This window comes from Tiliqua scincoides, chromosome 9, assembly GCF_035046505.1.
Source record: "Tiliqua scincoides isolate rTilSci1 chromosome 9, rTilSci1.hap2, whole genome shotgun sequence".
Classification (NCBI taxonomy): domain Eukaryota; kingdom Metazoa; phylum Chordata; class Lepidosauria; order Squamata; family Scincidae; genus Tiliqua; species Tiliqua scincoides.
In genome coordinates this window covers 26520492-26537207 of record NC_089829.1, presented here as the reverse complement: position 1 = coordinate 26537207, position 16716 = coordinate 26520492, and positions in this window count along the sequence as shown.

The window sequence follows — 16716 nt, the reverse complement described above, 5'->3', positions numbered from 1 at the left end:
GAATGTTTGTGCAACATGGTGAAGCAATCAAGAACTGTGGAAATGTTTCTTCATGTCCCTGCTCTAGGGTACAGGAAGCAAATTCCCAACTGTCTTGACACATGTAATTGTTGCATGCTCTCCTCTTCCCTACACGGTGAAAAATTTGAGGTGTAGCACCGCTTGGTTCAGTTTTCTCCTGTAGGGGAGAGAGCACTGACGAATTGAAAGGCAGGTTTGTCATTGCTTCTTTCGTCTCCAAACATTCTAGTGGAGTTGAAGGAGTGGCAAAGACAGTGGCGTCCCTAGGGGAGTGTGAGGGGTGCAGGCCGCACTGGGTGATTTACACAGGGGGTGACACCACTACTTGCCAAAATTTTAAAAATCTTTATATTTTGGAATAATACCATCATATATCAATTGATGTGTAATTTCATGCAAAATGCAATGAAACAACCCATGCTGAAATCTATTCTATCAAAAGTTATAGCCAAAAAACCAGCAGGGTGGGGCAATTGTACATCACCATGCCCACCACCAGGGCATTGCCCCTCCCACAGCATGGGATGAGGTTCATCATAGGGGTGATGCACTGGGCTCCTGCACCGGATGACGCAAATCGTACTGGTGCCACTGGGCAAAGAGCAGCAGGAGATTTGCTATCCCAACATAAGATCCTCCAGGGAAAGACAGCTGGGTACCATGAAGATGCCTTCAGCTCCCTCCTCTTCAAGAACTGCACACTGCCTGTTCCTGCTAAGTCAGCTCCTGTGCCAATCTAGCTCAATATTGTCTGCGCCAACCTGCGGAAGGTCTTCAGCATTTCAGACAGGGGCCTCTTGTGGAACAGAGTGTGTGAAATGGACTCTATTTACAGCAAGATGAGAGGAGGCTTTGAAGAATTGCTGCATGCCCCCAACTTAGTTTCTAATTGTGATAACACTGTGGAGCTATAATGAGTCTCGTTGCTGCAGCTCAATTGATTGTTATAAGCAAGTAATTACAGTCAGCCGCAATGAGGAAGGAATCAATACTGGAGTGCAAAAGACGCACCCGTTTTAGGCAGCTGCATTAAAAAATAATGCGCAGGGAGCTCCCCTTCTCGCCTACTTGTGTCATGACTAAAACATGAGGTTGCCTTCTACGCACCAGTGGCTGAAGCAGCAGCCGATCCTTGCGGCGAGAAGGAAGTGACCACACTGCAGTTTCAGTTTGATGGTTTGTGCAGAAAGGGGGGAAACCAAACTGAGTGTTCTGCCTTAGCAAGTGACCGCAGCAAAGGGATCCTGGCCTGGCCACGACCCTGATGGCTGTACAAAAATAACACCATGCGGAGGATGGAGGGGCAAGAACCTCTGACCATGCTCGGCTTGCTAACCTGCATGTCCTTCTGTAGCGAGAGAGCTTTCCTGTAAGCAATCCCTGCAGTTTTGCTTCATCAGTAAAAATAAAGTGAGAAAGTGATGACCAACAGAGGAAGACGGGATGGGTCTGCTTTGTCTTCTTCAGAGAATGGCTGTCGATTAAGGGCAGAGCATTTACTTTGGACATGGAGGGCCCCTAATTCAGTCCCTATCATCTATAGGAACAGTGCTGGCACCAGGCGGGTGGGGGGGGTCCTCAGTTAAGTGCTTTTGGGCAATTTTCTACTTGTTGGGAAGTTCTGCCATGCTTGTTTTCCAATAATGCAATGCCTCTGCCAGTGGGTCCCCAGTCATCAGGATGGAGGCATTGCTTTTTTGGCAAACAAAAACAGCAGAGACCAGCAAGGCTGCTGTAGAGCAGTATTCTTCAACCTTAAAATTCGGAACCCCAATGGGGTTGCAAAACCTCACTTGCGGGGTCACGGTCTGGGGAGAAGTAGTATTGGAGTCAGAAGTAGAGCTAATGGATGTCTCTCAGGCCAATGGACTTACGGAGCATGCATGCGCAGGATGAGGTTGCCGGTGCTGCCATCTGTGTTCAGACTCTTTCATCTTTGTATTGGCTTGCCCTGTCTTACCCTTCATGCTACATCGCCCGGCGTTCCCATGGCATATTCACCAGGATCCCACCCTCTGGGAAGTTGAACCAGGAGGCCTGGCTATTCGCATAACTTGAATACAGTGGTTACGACTGGCTTGAGCAATGCGGGGTTGAGTGGCAACAATGGCAGTGGTGGACAGATCATGTCCCAGGTGGGGAGTGTGATCAGTGGTGAGTCCCCAATGTCTTATTTATTTATTTACTTATTTATTTATTTTGATTGATTGATTGATTGGGGTGGCAGCATAAGAAAGGAGTACTCCAGCTGTCACTGCTGCTACAGTATGCTTCAGTCAGCATTTGGGGCAGTTTTCCTTGGCAATCGTAGCAGTGGCTTGGAGCAGTGCTCAGCAGCCACCATCTTTCTTTTTTAGGGCCCCAGTTGTCATGGGCCCTTAGATGGCCCATGGCCCTCAACTAATGCTCTAGTTGGCCAATGACTGACTGACTCCATTCCTGACCAGGTAGGGCTGGAAAGACCCTTGTGTGAAAAATCTGGTTAGACCATTCTTTTGAGAACTTGAGAACTTTCTGCACCCACCTCTTGCTTCAGCGGCTTTTCAATCTCGTTGCCACATCGTTCCAGCTTCTCCTTCGGAGAAAAGCGCTGCTGCACCCACTGCCTTCTCCTCTAGCTTCTACTGCTGTCTGACTCTGAACCCAGAAGTAATGTCATCACATTGTTTCTGCACTTTCACCCTTGGGGGGTGGGGCCAGCAAACTGCAGCCCCCTTAGCGATCAAAGTTGGACCACCCTGTGCTAGATAAATTGTTCGTGATTCCATAACAACTTTTTGTGTTCGTGTGTGTGTGTGTGTGTGTGTGTGTGTGTGTGTGTGTGTGTTTAAAAAACTCTGATCCTTGATGTCTGCAGTGCTGGTGGTGCTCCTGCTCTGCTGAGACTCCAGGTACACTGCTTCTAACTCAATATGAATGGGAAAAGAAGCTTTCATTTATTTTTCATTTTTGAATCAGGTTGAAACAGAGGTGCACTGCTGGAAAAGGCTCCACAGCCCTTGTCATTTCTGCTGCCTCACCTCCACCAACTTTCATCTTTGGAGCCATCAGCTGGTGTCATCCATTATTCATGCTGACACACGGGGGAAAGAATCTCTGGATCCAATCTCTGGTTGAAAGAAACAAGAAAAAGACTCTCAAAAACAGCCATTGTGTCATCTGCCTGGCTCCTCACGATGGTTTTATGGTTTAAGGACACTTCCAGATTCACAATGTCGCTAATTTATAGATAACCTTTGCTGTCTAGTTTGAATTTTGATTAAACTTTCTGCCAGATAAACTCCATGATTTATTGAGATGATTTGACTTTCTTTTTTAATTTTAGTGTATTTCAACTATTCTCTTTTGTCCCTGCTTCAGTGGACATAATGTGAGGGGTGACCTTATGCAGCTGGGTGGTGGCAATTTGCTTTTAATATTTTATTAGTGTCATTAGGGTAAAGTGCAGACCCAGAAACCATTATTAAGAATGTAAGAAGAACATCCCTCCTAGATCAGACCAAATGTCCATTTAGCCCAGTATTCAGTTCCTGGTAGGGAAAGTGACCACTGTGTTGTCCAGTTTCATATCCGTGTGACTGGGATGCTTCCAAGTAAGTCCAACATAAACACATTGGACTTCCAAAGAGGGTGCTGGTTCTTCTCCAGGGCAAAACCAAGGACACTTCTAAGATCAGTTAAGTCATTTCTACCCAACATTGCATAAATGCAATAGGAGTCAAATGTGTACACCTGTGGGCCAGGCAAAAATGGGTTAAACGGTGGTGTGTAAATGAAATATATAATTACCTTTAGGAAGGGGTAGGAAGAGTTTCTGGTGCAAAGTTGGCTACTGCAAATACAGGTAGATTACCCCTTATCTGGACATACGAAATTCAAATTATTCTGAAATCTGGACACTTTTGCCCAAGACTTTCTTTTCTGTTGTGTCTTTTCTGTAGTGTGGACACTACAAGGTCTTGTGCTCATTCCCACGTACAGTGCAGGTACAGGCTGTAAGTTCTATTTTCTGCTCTGTGTTGTGTACCTATACAGAAAATGTTGAAAAACTGTCAAAGAGACCAGCAGACATTCATATGGATAACAGAGAAAAGAGCAAGAGGAAGCATTATATTTATGCAATAATTCCAAAATCCAAACAAATCTGAAATCCAGACGCCTTTCCATTCAAAGCAGACTGGATAAGGGATACTCAACCTGTACAACTTTGTATTTCTAAATACTGAAAATTCTAGCACATTGTCTGGCTGTTTAGCATGCCTGGATATTTTGCATTAGATAAGATTTACTAGATGGAGTCATCAGGACCAAGCTGTAGGCAGCTGTCAGAGGAGAACTGCAAACCAGGAGCCATGCCAGGGAGTCAGAACTTCACATCAGTCAGCCTACCAGAGCCACAAGTCCTATTTGGGGCTCCTCTTCATGAAGCGGAAAGAAATTCCACAAAGCAGGATGCAACTGTCTTAGAAAGGAAGTTCAGTGGGCCTTCAGGAGATGAGCATGTTCTGTTGTTTGCTTCCTGTTCCGTCCTTGTTGGGATGATATTTTTTTATGCCGACCCATGTGCAAGAAAACATCTGTTAATGATTCATTGTCCCTTGGATCTTTGCTTCTGAAATCAGGCTCCTCGTGGGTAGCATAACAAGTTTAGTGACTTGGTTATGAACAGCAGGCTGGGAGAGCACTTAAGACTGACTTGCAGCAGAGTTGCCCCTAGTCCAGAGAGTGGAAAGGCTGGAACCTGATCAGTGGTAAAGAAAACCATGCACATTTAATTCACTATGCCGGAGTACAACATACCTCTTCTACTAATCATGGAAAAGGGGGCGTCATATTGCCAGGGATGTCTCTGAGCACACTTGCATCAGAGTAGCCCTATTCTTGCACTGTGCTCGGTGTCTGTATATTCTATGTACAGGGTGTGCATTGTTGATCTATATGCACATGCTGTTCTACATATGTTACATTTAATATACTGTACATATAGCAGAGCACTCAATCTACTGTCTTTTTGAGTCTTAGTGTTGGCTTCTAAAATGAATGCCTATTATAATCATTCATGCAAAAGCATCTGTGCCTGACTAGACAACTGTGCATGCCTGCAATGTAATGTGTGAGTACCTCAAATAGGTCTTACAGGTTTGAGGTTTGAAATGCCCCCCATATCTGCATTGCAGAGACACCACGTGCACTGACTGTCTTTACTCAGCTCTCTCACACCCAAAGCACTAAGCAACAACTCATGATGATTTCATGTTGTGTCTGACTCCATCATGTCCTGCTCCCAGAGGGCTATATGAGGTGAGGTAAGGCAAGGCAAAGAGAGCTCAGGCATGCTTACTCAGTGAAGCAGCCACACAAGGGCACTCAAAAGCTGAGGCACATGGAGGCTGTGCAACATCACCAGCTATTTGTGGGCCCAATCCCATCCAAATTTCTAGCACTGGTGCAACCACAATGCATCCCTGAGGTGAGGGAACAAATGTTCCCATACCTTGAGGCAGCCTCTGTGACTGCCTCCCCACCACAGGATGCACTGCATGCCCCATTGGTACAGCTACACCAGCACTGGAAAATTGGATGGGATTGGGCCCTGTGTTGCCAGAGCTTGTCTAGCACTGCGGTTCTTCCATACTTTTTATGGAGCATTCAAATGACTACATCAGATGATTGCAGTCCTGTATTTTCTGCAGTCTTGTGTTTTGTTTTGTTTTCCTAATTTTTGGGCATGGTGGGGGTTAACAAAATATAATGGCAGCTCCAACCTCTGGAAGTATGGGCAAACTAAGCTTCAGGAAGGCTTTTCACTGCTCCTGTGCATTTAAATTAAACCCACACCCTTTGCAGGTTCAGGCTCTTATATTGCTTCTGCTGATCCCAGATGGAGGATTCACAATCCATTGCTTTTTGGAACAGCCTCTCTGTGAATTGCATCATGTCAGTTTCTGTCCCCACCAAAGCAAGGGGTCTTTACTGATTTCCTCTCATTTTTATTTCATTATTCTTTCTTTTCTCCTTTGTAAACCCAATGCACGTCTAAAAAAAAACAAGCAAACAAACAAAAAATCCAGAATAGTATACCTAAAAAGCCTAATATCCAGAACAGTGCATCAAAAGTGACTTTGTTTGACTGCAATTGGCAAACCATGTGAGCAAATGCCAAATCTTTGCCTGTCAGTAGTGGGGAGGGGGGGGAGAGATGAAACGATAGTGCCTAATTAATCTCATCTAGGTTGTAATTGATTTTGACTGAGTCCCACAGGGCAGTGCCCCATGAGATCACCACATTTTCATTTTAGCCTATTACCAGCTGCTACTTTTCCACTTTAAACAGATGTTGTCATTTGCAACCATCGTTTTGAAAAAGTACAGGGTGGGGGGATTTTTTTGGGGGGGAGGGGCAGATTATTTCTTTCACAAACTTCCCTGGGATGAAATCACCATGTGTGGGAGCAATTGCACAGAAAAAAAAAATGTTGAACTCAACACCTTACAACAACAAAGGAAGGTCAGCATCTTGTGCTCAACACGCATCCAAATGGGTCAGATTGCACAGATCTGCAAAAATGTCACATTTCCAGCGCAGAAAGGAAATTAAAAATTGATTGCGTTTCCTCAGGAGCATAACCCTGTGATATGTCAGACTGCAATGTTGCCAGCACCTTTTGGGATGGGATGAAAGACAGAGAGTGTGCTTTCCCTTATGGAGATCTAGAGAAAAGTTCAGTCGTCAACTGGCTATTTTTTGGACTTTTGTCTGCCTTCTTATTTTGATTGACATCTTACTTCTGTGTCCCCAGGGAGTCCCCGGTGTATGTAGAAGCCTCTATCTTATTCTGGGGCAGCTCAGTTTTGCCTCTGGCCCAATAAGCACCCAACTCCCTGAGTCAGTGATTAGAGTAGTGATTTTCAACTGGTGGGTTATGGCACATTGATGTGCTGAAGACTTTAAAGCACAGTAGTTGAAAACCACTGAAAAAACTCTTCCAGGTTCTGCAAATCTGTTTCTAGGGCAACAGTCCATATCGTAACAAATTGTCTGACTGCAGAGCCAGCAAAGGAAAAGGGGTAAACCATTCTACAATTCTGTTACTACAGACTGTTGCCCTAGAACAGTGGTCTCCAAACCGTGGCCCACTGCATTTGGGAAAAGCCGTCCAACGGTATGAAGTGATTTCTCTCCATGTTGCAGCTACATTTCTCCTTGCCCAGTCGTCTCCCAGCCTTACACCAGACAGCTGCTGCCCCTCGGAAATTAGGGCACAGAGGTGTCTGGGGTGACTTGCATTGGAAGTGGCTACCTTGTGTGAGGCTGGGAGATGATTGGGTAAAAGGATAAAGGCAGTTGCAGCACATAACGAAAAGCATCATGCCTGGATGGCTTTTCCTGAATGCTGGATCTGGCCCTTAGGCCACTGTTTGGAGGCCCCTGTCCTAGAAACAGAGCTGCAGAGCCTGGAAGAGTCTCCCAGAAGCCAGAAGTGACATCACAAGAGGCAAAGACCAAAGAGAAGACCACAGAGGTCAGTGTGCCATGAGAAGAAAAGCGTTGAAAATCATTGGTAGAGCATATCACTATAGGTAGATATCTGCAACCTCTGTGCTGACTATGTGCTTGCCTGCTGCCTCAGTTCCCCAGTCTGAACTGTAGTGCCCTTCAATCCCAGTAAGTGCCAGAGGCTACTGTCTTTCCTGTCCCTTCATACACATGGCAACTGCAAGTTCAGTCCACTCACTGACATGAACCGCCACTGAGCAAAAATATTTTCTAGGAGGCCAAGAAAAAAAAAGATTGATATCTTCACTGCCGAACTTCTTATTTTTGCTGATTTGACTGAGACAAGGCACCAAGGCACCCCACCCATGCAGCTGGTTCCTCTCTAGTTGAAAGAGTTACCATTTACAGGAAGACTAAGTGTCTGCTTCAGCATTTTCGCATACCACACCCAGAAAGGTTGTGGTTCAGATGTTCCCTATTCCCATATCCTCAGCTAGTGCAAATCAGGATTTTCCTGCTGAATGTGATGAGGCAAATATGGGCCATTTTCACACATTCAGGCTGAGGGTAGGGGGGTCTTCAGGCACAGACAGACAGAAGGAAAGCAGGCAGGAGAAAGGCATGCTAGATGCACACTAAAAACAGGGGGCAATGTCCCTATTGCCAGATCTCAGCTTTTCAGCCTGAGGTTCAGGTTGTGAATGACTTCAGTCCACAGCACTTTGCAAGAGCTCAGTTGTCCTGCCAGTTAATTAAGATGAGAGGTTTGCAATCAGCTGCAGGTCAATTAATTCTGTACTTGTCTATTTTGATTGACTAAATACTTGATTACACAATGAAGTAAATGACTTAAAACAGTCTCAAACTTTTAGCACCAGGACCCACTTTTTAGAAAGAGAATCTGTCAGGACCCACCAGAAGTGATGTCATGACCGGAACTAACATCATCAAGCAGGAAAATTTGTAACAATCCTAGGCTGCACTCCTACCCACATTTACCCAGGAGTAAGTTCCATTTACTGTCATTGTTAAAAGCATATACATAGTACCCATTAGATCTGTTACATTTCCCCAGATGCAGTCAAATTCCATGGTAGCATCAAGTCTAGTATATTAAAAATAAAATATTGAATGGGGGCCCACCTGAAATAGGCTTGTGACCCCCCTGGTGGGTCCTGACCCACAGTTTGAGAAACACTGACTTAATACATATTGCACAACTTGTATTTAGGGTTTTCTGTTTCTTATAGATCTTTCCTTTGCTCCAACCTACCCATATTCCATCACAAAAATTCTGTCTGCAGATCTCACTCAAAGTTCTTCTAGCAAATGGCTGCTAAACAGATGTCGTGATCAGATATACAGGTCTTTCCTAGTGCTTACAAGCTATGAAGAAGAGCTAACATCTATACAAGTACATATTAAAAAGTTATAATAAATATAGAGAATCTGAGAATAATACCTTCTGCTATCTCAATTTCCTCAACAGCTGCTTCACTAGAACAAAGAAAGAACAAAGTGGGATTAACAGATGCAGATTTATTTTGATGCAAGTGATTCTCATGGGCATGCATCAGATTTAGGCAAGAAAACTGGCATGTTAGGTAAATGATGATGATTCACCAGAGCCTGTTGTGCAAACCCACAGGAAATGAGCCTCACCAATGCACGGTCAGGAAGGGGAAGGCCCACCCTGAAATGACCCGTGTTCAGCCTTCAATGCAATCCTATGCACATTTGCTCACAAGTAACTTCCACTGTATTCAATGGGGTTTACTCTGATGTAAGTTTGTTCAACAAGGCAATTTAAGAGACTGGCGGCACTCTCCTAAAGTTGGCTTGAGCCTGCGCAGCGTCTGCATGCCAGCTCAGAGTGTCACAAATGTGCTGCAAAGCATGTTCATGGTAACTCAGGAGGTGTCAGCACGGCCCGCACTGCATCCTGTCCCAGTGCCAGCTGGCACAGGTAAAGATGTTGCGCCTGGTGGTGTGGGGGGGGTGAAAGAAGGTGGCAGGAAGGGGCATCTTGGAGGTGGGGAGGGAGAATTTCTGGGCTGGGGAGGATGGAACGGGGGGGGGGGAAGGATTTGGCTCAGGAGGGGACAGGATTGGCGAATGCCTCCTCCACTGTATCCTAACCCTCTTCCCCTGGGGCCGGGCAGCCTCACCTGATGCTTCCCAGATTTGCATAGGGATGGCTGAGGCTCAACATGGGGTAAGGGGAAATGTATCTCATTACCCCGAGGTGACCTCCAGCTGCCTCCTGAGTGGTGTGTGATGCAGCGTAGGCCATGTAGCCTGGCTGCATCAATGCAGTTTAGGACAGGGCTGCCCGCTGCAAATCAAGATTTTGTCACTTTCACTCTCGTTTCCTGCATGAACTCATTAGATGGGGTTCCCAGGTGAGTGCCTGTAGGTTTGTCATCTTAATCATTCAGCAGCTTCCTAGCCGTATGAGTCATACCTACATAGCCTCAAATATGCCCATGTCTGATAGTAATTAGATTTAGTGATTGAGAATAAGCCCATCTCTTGTGGAGGGGCTGTAATTCAGTCAAGGGACACCTGCAGCATTTAGAAGGGCTCCAGGTTCAATCCCTGGCAGCTTTGCCAGGTAAGGGTAGGGATGACACCTGTCTGGAATCTTGGGCATCCTCCACCAGTCAGTGTTGACAATACTGAGCTAGAGGACCAAACGCCCGACTCAGTATAAGGCAGCTTTCTAGGTTCCTTTTGGACTACTTGTTATTTTGTTGTGTTCTGTGTTGTGGATGAGAATCCAGGATTAACCTGGATTTTTCTGGGCTGGATCGGCTTTGCCTCACCAACTGTCAAAACCAAGACTCGGAAACTCCTTCCACCACTGGCTGATTGTCAAGGCCATCTTCTGGTCCCTGCAAGAGTCGAGGTTCAATAACACAGGCCTACAAAATTGAGGGTCAGAAAAGTTTTTCCCAAACTTTATGGTGGTTTGATATGAATTTGGGGTACTGATTCCAAAAATGGCATCCATTTTGCCCTATCATATCTAGTTTTGGAGATGTAGTGTAGCCTCATTAGTGAATGGTTCAAGCAGCTTCCTCATGAGGAAGCCATGGTGTAGGCTTCCTCATGAGGAAGCTGCTTGAATTATTCACTAATGCTATACTATATCTCCAAAACTAGATGTGATAGGGCAAAATGGATGCCATTTTTGGAATCAGCACCGCAAATATACCCAGGAATTGGTGTAATGTTTAAATGTGCAAAATTAAAACAAAGCAAAATGTGTGTTGCTTTGTGTGTTGCAAAATGTGTGTAATGTTTAAATGTGCAAAATTACGAAACAAAGCAAAATGTGTGTTGGCCTGTGTAATAGGCATATCTACCTAAAAATAAGTACCACTGTTTTCAGTGGGGCTTACTCCCAGGAAAATGTACATTGGATTGCAGCCTCTGTCTTTTCTGCCCACTGGCTTGGCTTCAGGCAGAGATTTGGGGTTATTATTCCATCAGTAGATGCAGAAACGTGTCTCACAGATGAAGGAATATGATATTGCCATGACAACTGTTGTCAAGGAGCTGTATAACAAATTGATCGGGTTGCAGAATCAAAAGCATTTCAGGGTTTAATCACTTCAATCACCAAGGGTGTGTATTCTTTAGGGCTCTGAGGCACAAACGGAATGTTTTTCCTGAACAACAGTGCTTCAAATGTCAATGGGATGCAGAAATGTCCATGGCTGTTTGTCATTATGGCTGAGTAGAACCTCCATGCTCAGGAGAAGTCTACTACTGAATGCCACTTGCTTGGGGAGCAACACTGGGAGAGAGTGGTTACTTTCATGCCCTTTCGATGGGCTTCTTGGAGATTTCTTGGATGGCCGCTGTAAGAAACAGGATGCTATGTTAGATGGACATTTAGGGCACAATTCTAACCCCTTATGTCAGTGCTTCCCAGCACTGGCATAGCGGTGCCAATGGGCTGTGTGCTGCATCCTGCAGTTGGGTGTCACTCACAGAGGCCTCCTCAAAGTAAGGGAATGTTTGTTCCCTTACCTCAGAGCTGCATTGCCCTTAAGTCCGTGCTGGAAAGTACGGACATAAGGGTTAGGATTGCGCCCTCAGTCTGATGGAATGACACTCTTCTTAGATTTTTATGTATTACAGCTAGGGTCAGTCTAACTCAGTGGTTCCCAAACTTTTCAGCACCAGAACCCACTTTTTAAAAAGACACTATATGGGGACCCAGCCAGCTTTACAAGATTAAAAAAAAAAAAAATCACTTTATCAGCCGCTTAAGTCTCTGTTTTTTTTCCTTTTTGCTATGGGGGGGGCTGCCTTCTGGAGCTCCAAGTTCATCAGATCCGGACCATTCTGGTGCTCTTGTATTCCTCTTTTCAGTGAATCAAGGCCCAGTTGCCTACTTGTGAGTAAGCACACACATGCTGCCCCATTTAGGTTTCCATAGGGCTCGATGCATTTTCCTTGTCAGCTATCAGCATGTCAGTTTCGCAACCCACAAAAAATCGGGTTGCGGCCCTCTGGTGGGTCCCAACCCAAAGTTTGGAAACTGCTGGTCTAACCCAGTAATCAGCACAGGCAGCTGCTTTAGGTACCAAAATTCAACAGATGCCAGGCTATTCTGGAAAAACAACAAGTGCCAGCTGCCAGAACCTTGGAGAAGAGGATATAAAGCAGTGGTGTCTCATCTTCCATTTTTTTTCCCCAGCTACAGCCCCTTCCCCTCCCCTTCCAGCTATGAGGGGAGGGAATGAGGGACCACAAGCAGGACAAATCCAATCCCCTTCTCTATTGTAATCAAGACACAGAGCAGAGGCATACTTGAGCAGACCCTCATAGGAAAAAATAGTTAACTCATATTTGTTTACACCTGAATACTTTGCTATAGGAAGCTGTTGGCTACTGAGAGGTTCAAAGTAAGCTTTGCAGGATCTGCTACTATATATATAAAAAAGAGGATTTTGGAAGAGCTCAGCTGTTCTGCTGCTTGGTTGTGAAGAAGGCAAGAGGTTCACAAGGGTTCATCTTCAAGTAAATTAAGATTAAGCATTCAGGTTAGCTACTGTTTGGGTCTCTCATTTTCTGCCTACCTGCTCTTCTATGGAGATGCTTAGTGTTCCAATTGCTCAAGAAAGAAAATGGTATAGAAGCATCACATTATATTTGTGACATATCCTGGGACAAAATGGAATGTTTCATTCTATATTTCACTTTTGACTCAGATCATGGCCACCATAGCTAATTATTTACTTGTGTGTGTGTGTGTGTGTGTGTGTGTGCGTGCGTGCGTGCGTGCGCACGCACGCACGCACACACACAACGTGCAAGTTAATTACAAGGTTAAAGACACATCCAGTTTGGTCCAGTATGACTTTGGACCCAATCCTATGCAGTGCGCGCTGGCTCACCGCTGGCAGGCATTGTCGCGAACATGCCATAAGGCATGTTTGTGGGGCTTAGCGCCGGCCGATCACCAAAGCTAACCCAACACCAGCAGGCAGTGGGCTAGTACCAGAAGATAGCTGGTGCTTCGCCACTTGGCAGTCACCCAAATCGCTGGGTGCTGGAGAGGTAGGTAGGAGCATGGGGGGAGGCTGGGGGGAGGTGTTTTGGGGTGGGTGAGGTAGGCAGAGGGCAGGGAGGAAGCATGGTGGGGGAGGGAGTGGGATGAGCAGAGGGCAGGATGTGGAGCTCAGCTCCATCGGGCTGTGCTGCCCAACAGGGAGCTGTTTAATTCTGTGTCAGGCTGAGGGTTTCAGCAGAATTGAGTAGCCCCATTGCAGGGCTACTTTCCTTACTGAGTGGAAGGGGATAAATATCCCCTTCTTCCAACGAACCACCGGTGGCTGTCTGGTTGTACATTGGATGCTGTGGCAGCCATTTTTGGTGCCAAGGCAGCCCTGCACTCTGGACAGCTCATGATTGGGCTGCCCATGCCTAAAGAATCATAATTGAAAGTATAACACTTGCCTACCCCACCAAACAAACAGACAGACACTTCTTTTTAAGTTGCCAAGGATGTTTGAACAAATTTAGGATATTTTTGGGGTGCTGAATCAAAAAATGGCATTGGTTTTGCCCAATTGGCTCTAATTTTGGGAGTATGGCCACCTAGCCACCTTATATACTTATTCATGCAGCCTTCTCAGGAAGGTGGCTAGATCAACCCCCAAAACTAGAACCAATCATGCAAATCTGATGCTGTTTTTGGATTCAGCATCCCAAATATACCCAAGAATATGTCTAATTCTTAAGACATCAAAATGCGTGTACCCTATGTAACAGTCTAGCTTTCCAAAGATCAGAGATAAGCTTTACCCCATTACCCCACCTCTAAAATGCAGACAATTTTGGGGTGAAATGTGGCCAGAGTTGAAGAGCGTACTCCCAAGCTGTCCAGCAAGTGAAGAGAGCAAACCAAGAATAGCATCCAATAGAAGTGGCAGGGAGAATTTAGGTCAGCTGAATGTAATTACCCAAGTTGGAGTATGGCCAGGACACCTGAGCTGCTACTTTTAAGTAAATTGCCAGTGGGACTGGTCGCACAGAAGGTTATTCAAGAGCACTGCCTGGGGAGCAGCACTTAACAGCCTGAAGGAGATCTTAAATCCCTAAGTATCTTGCTAAGTTTGGAAAGCTTGTGCGTGATTACTGTAAACATCTTTCTTGATTAAATTCAGCCTCTAAGGGCTGCAGATCAGGAAGCACCAGATTGAAGAGTAGTTTTGTTTCTGTCTGACAACTTTTTAAAAATGTGGATGCATCTCCAGCTGCAGAAGCTCATAATGCTGGACTCACACATTGCCTGAAACTCTCCCTCAATATTCTGCTTACAGGAATATTTCTGCAGTGCATGCAGGTACTTACTGTCTCTGATTGCATCTTCCAGACTTACACTGAAAATGAGTTCTGGATCTGCTTCTGGGGAGAGAAGGTGGTATGCTGCCCATATGATGTGATGCAGATATATATGGGGTGGGACCAGGGATGGGCAAGTTCATCGCAGCTTGACTTGAGTCGAGTTGCGAGTCTCTGCCCCCATGTGACCCCGGGGCCAAAAAATTTGGAGACCCCTGATCAAGAGCATTAGCGGCTCAGGATGTGGAAAAGCCCAGAGTAGCAGATCTGTCAGAGAATGTGTGCGATCAACCCAATAAATAACCACCTGAATGCCTAAATGTTCTGTCCTGAGTTCCAAAGCCCGCTCCTCTGTGCATGGGAGGCGTCTGCCCACGAAGGATGATTTACAGAAATCAGATCTTTAGTCTGTCCTCCAGCTTCCTGACTCGTAATGACACAGAAAGATGAGGTCTGCAAACCTGGCAGCGCAAGGGATTTATAGCTCTGATAAAAAAACTGTGCCATTCCACAAGAAGGTCAGGAGAAAGATTGTCTCTTAAATCATTTTGTAATTGCACTTGAATTAATTCTGCAGCAGCACTTGAGTTCTCTGAAAGCACGTCATTTCTGCAGTTTGCCAGAAAGATTTGAGAAGCATATTGTACCATCCAGAGAGGCCCATTTAGGACGCTCTGGAGCTCCAAAGGCATTGAGCATTTGTCATGTCATGGTCATGACACATGCCCCAGAGCATGACAAACATTGGCAATCAGTCGAGGATTGAGAGAAAACTATTTCCAAATGCCTTTCATGGTGCTTCGTTTTAAAGGCAGGGTCTCAGTGTGAGTCACCATTAGGAATAACATTTTGTTATTATTTTGTGACATGGTACTATATCCAATATTGCTTGATTGGTAAACAGCTGTGCAACCTCTCAATACCGTACGTGCCCTCTTAGCTCCCCTGGCTCCACCCACAAACAGACAGGCTTGTAAGTCCCTCCTAATCTTATCCCATAAATTCCTCAAAATATGGGCCTTCCTCTGATTCCCCCTTCACAAATTCCTTCCTAGTCCTCCCTTCTCCAGCACCACCACCCACCAGGTTGTCAATTTCTCCCAACGCTGTGAAAATTTTCACAGATTGAAAAAGAAACAAAATACTCTTCTTTACTTATAACACCTCTTCTCACACCCAGTATCTGAGCAACCCGCTGTCCTCCTCCTCCACCTACTGTACATTGTGCTCACATAACCCGCAACAGGGTGTCTTACATGGACTTCTGTGTTAGCAAACTGCTCATAATTTTTTTCTCTTCAATTAATGAATAAACACAAATGTTTAACAGCATTTAATATGAAAAGGAGTTAGTTTGTGCTTGAAGTAGGATTATTGCGATTCAAGCACAACATTTGTTTGATAGGGTATGGAAAGGGGAGTAGAACACATGTAGTGCACAGGCATTTTGTGCCCATGTGAGAAATGCTGTGTTCGTGAATGGTGGATTGAGATGCATCCACCTTTCACGAACGCAGCGTTTCTCAAACTGTGGATCATGACCTGATTTCCAGGGGGTCCCACAGAGTCTCTAACAAAAACATGGTGATGAAAAGATCAGATAACTAATTGCCTAAAGCTTTTAGGCCAGTGTTTCTCAAACTCGGGATTGGGAGCAGTGGCATAGCTAATGATCGCATTTCCTGGTGCCAAGTTCAAAATGTTGCCCCGGAAGTGATGTCACATCCAGAAGTGACATCACACCCAGGCTTTTTAAAAAGTGAAAATTGGGAGGAACCCACCTCTTCCCCCCAGCAGCTCACCACCCACTTGCTCTGCTGCCTCCCCCCAGTCAGTGGTATAGCTAAGGCATCTACGGTATCTACAACCTGGGATCAAATAACATTTTGTAAAAATCCCCCCCGTGTGACAAAATCAAATTTAACTAAGTAAATAAACAAAAAGTTATTAATTCCATGTTGTATCATAATAACATCTCATTGACACTCAGAACAAACAGTCTCATAGGTCTATTTGGAGTTAAGCAAATCCACATTTTGTTTCACAAGGCAGTTGTTTTCATTTTCTGGTTAATTGGCCATAACTTTTGATAAAAAACAGATATACCAGTGCAGTTTGTTTCATTGCACTCTGCATTAAATTACCTTTCCAATGATATATAACATGGTGGTATTATTCATACATACCAAGATTTTCACAATTTTGGTCACTAGTGTCAAGCTCAGCTTGATGCCCGGTGCAACTGCTACCCCTGCACCCCCTTAGCTATGCCACTGATCCAGAGAATCGTGAGCCAAATTCAGGTGGGTCCCCATTCATTTTGATGTGTCTTTTAT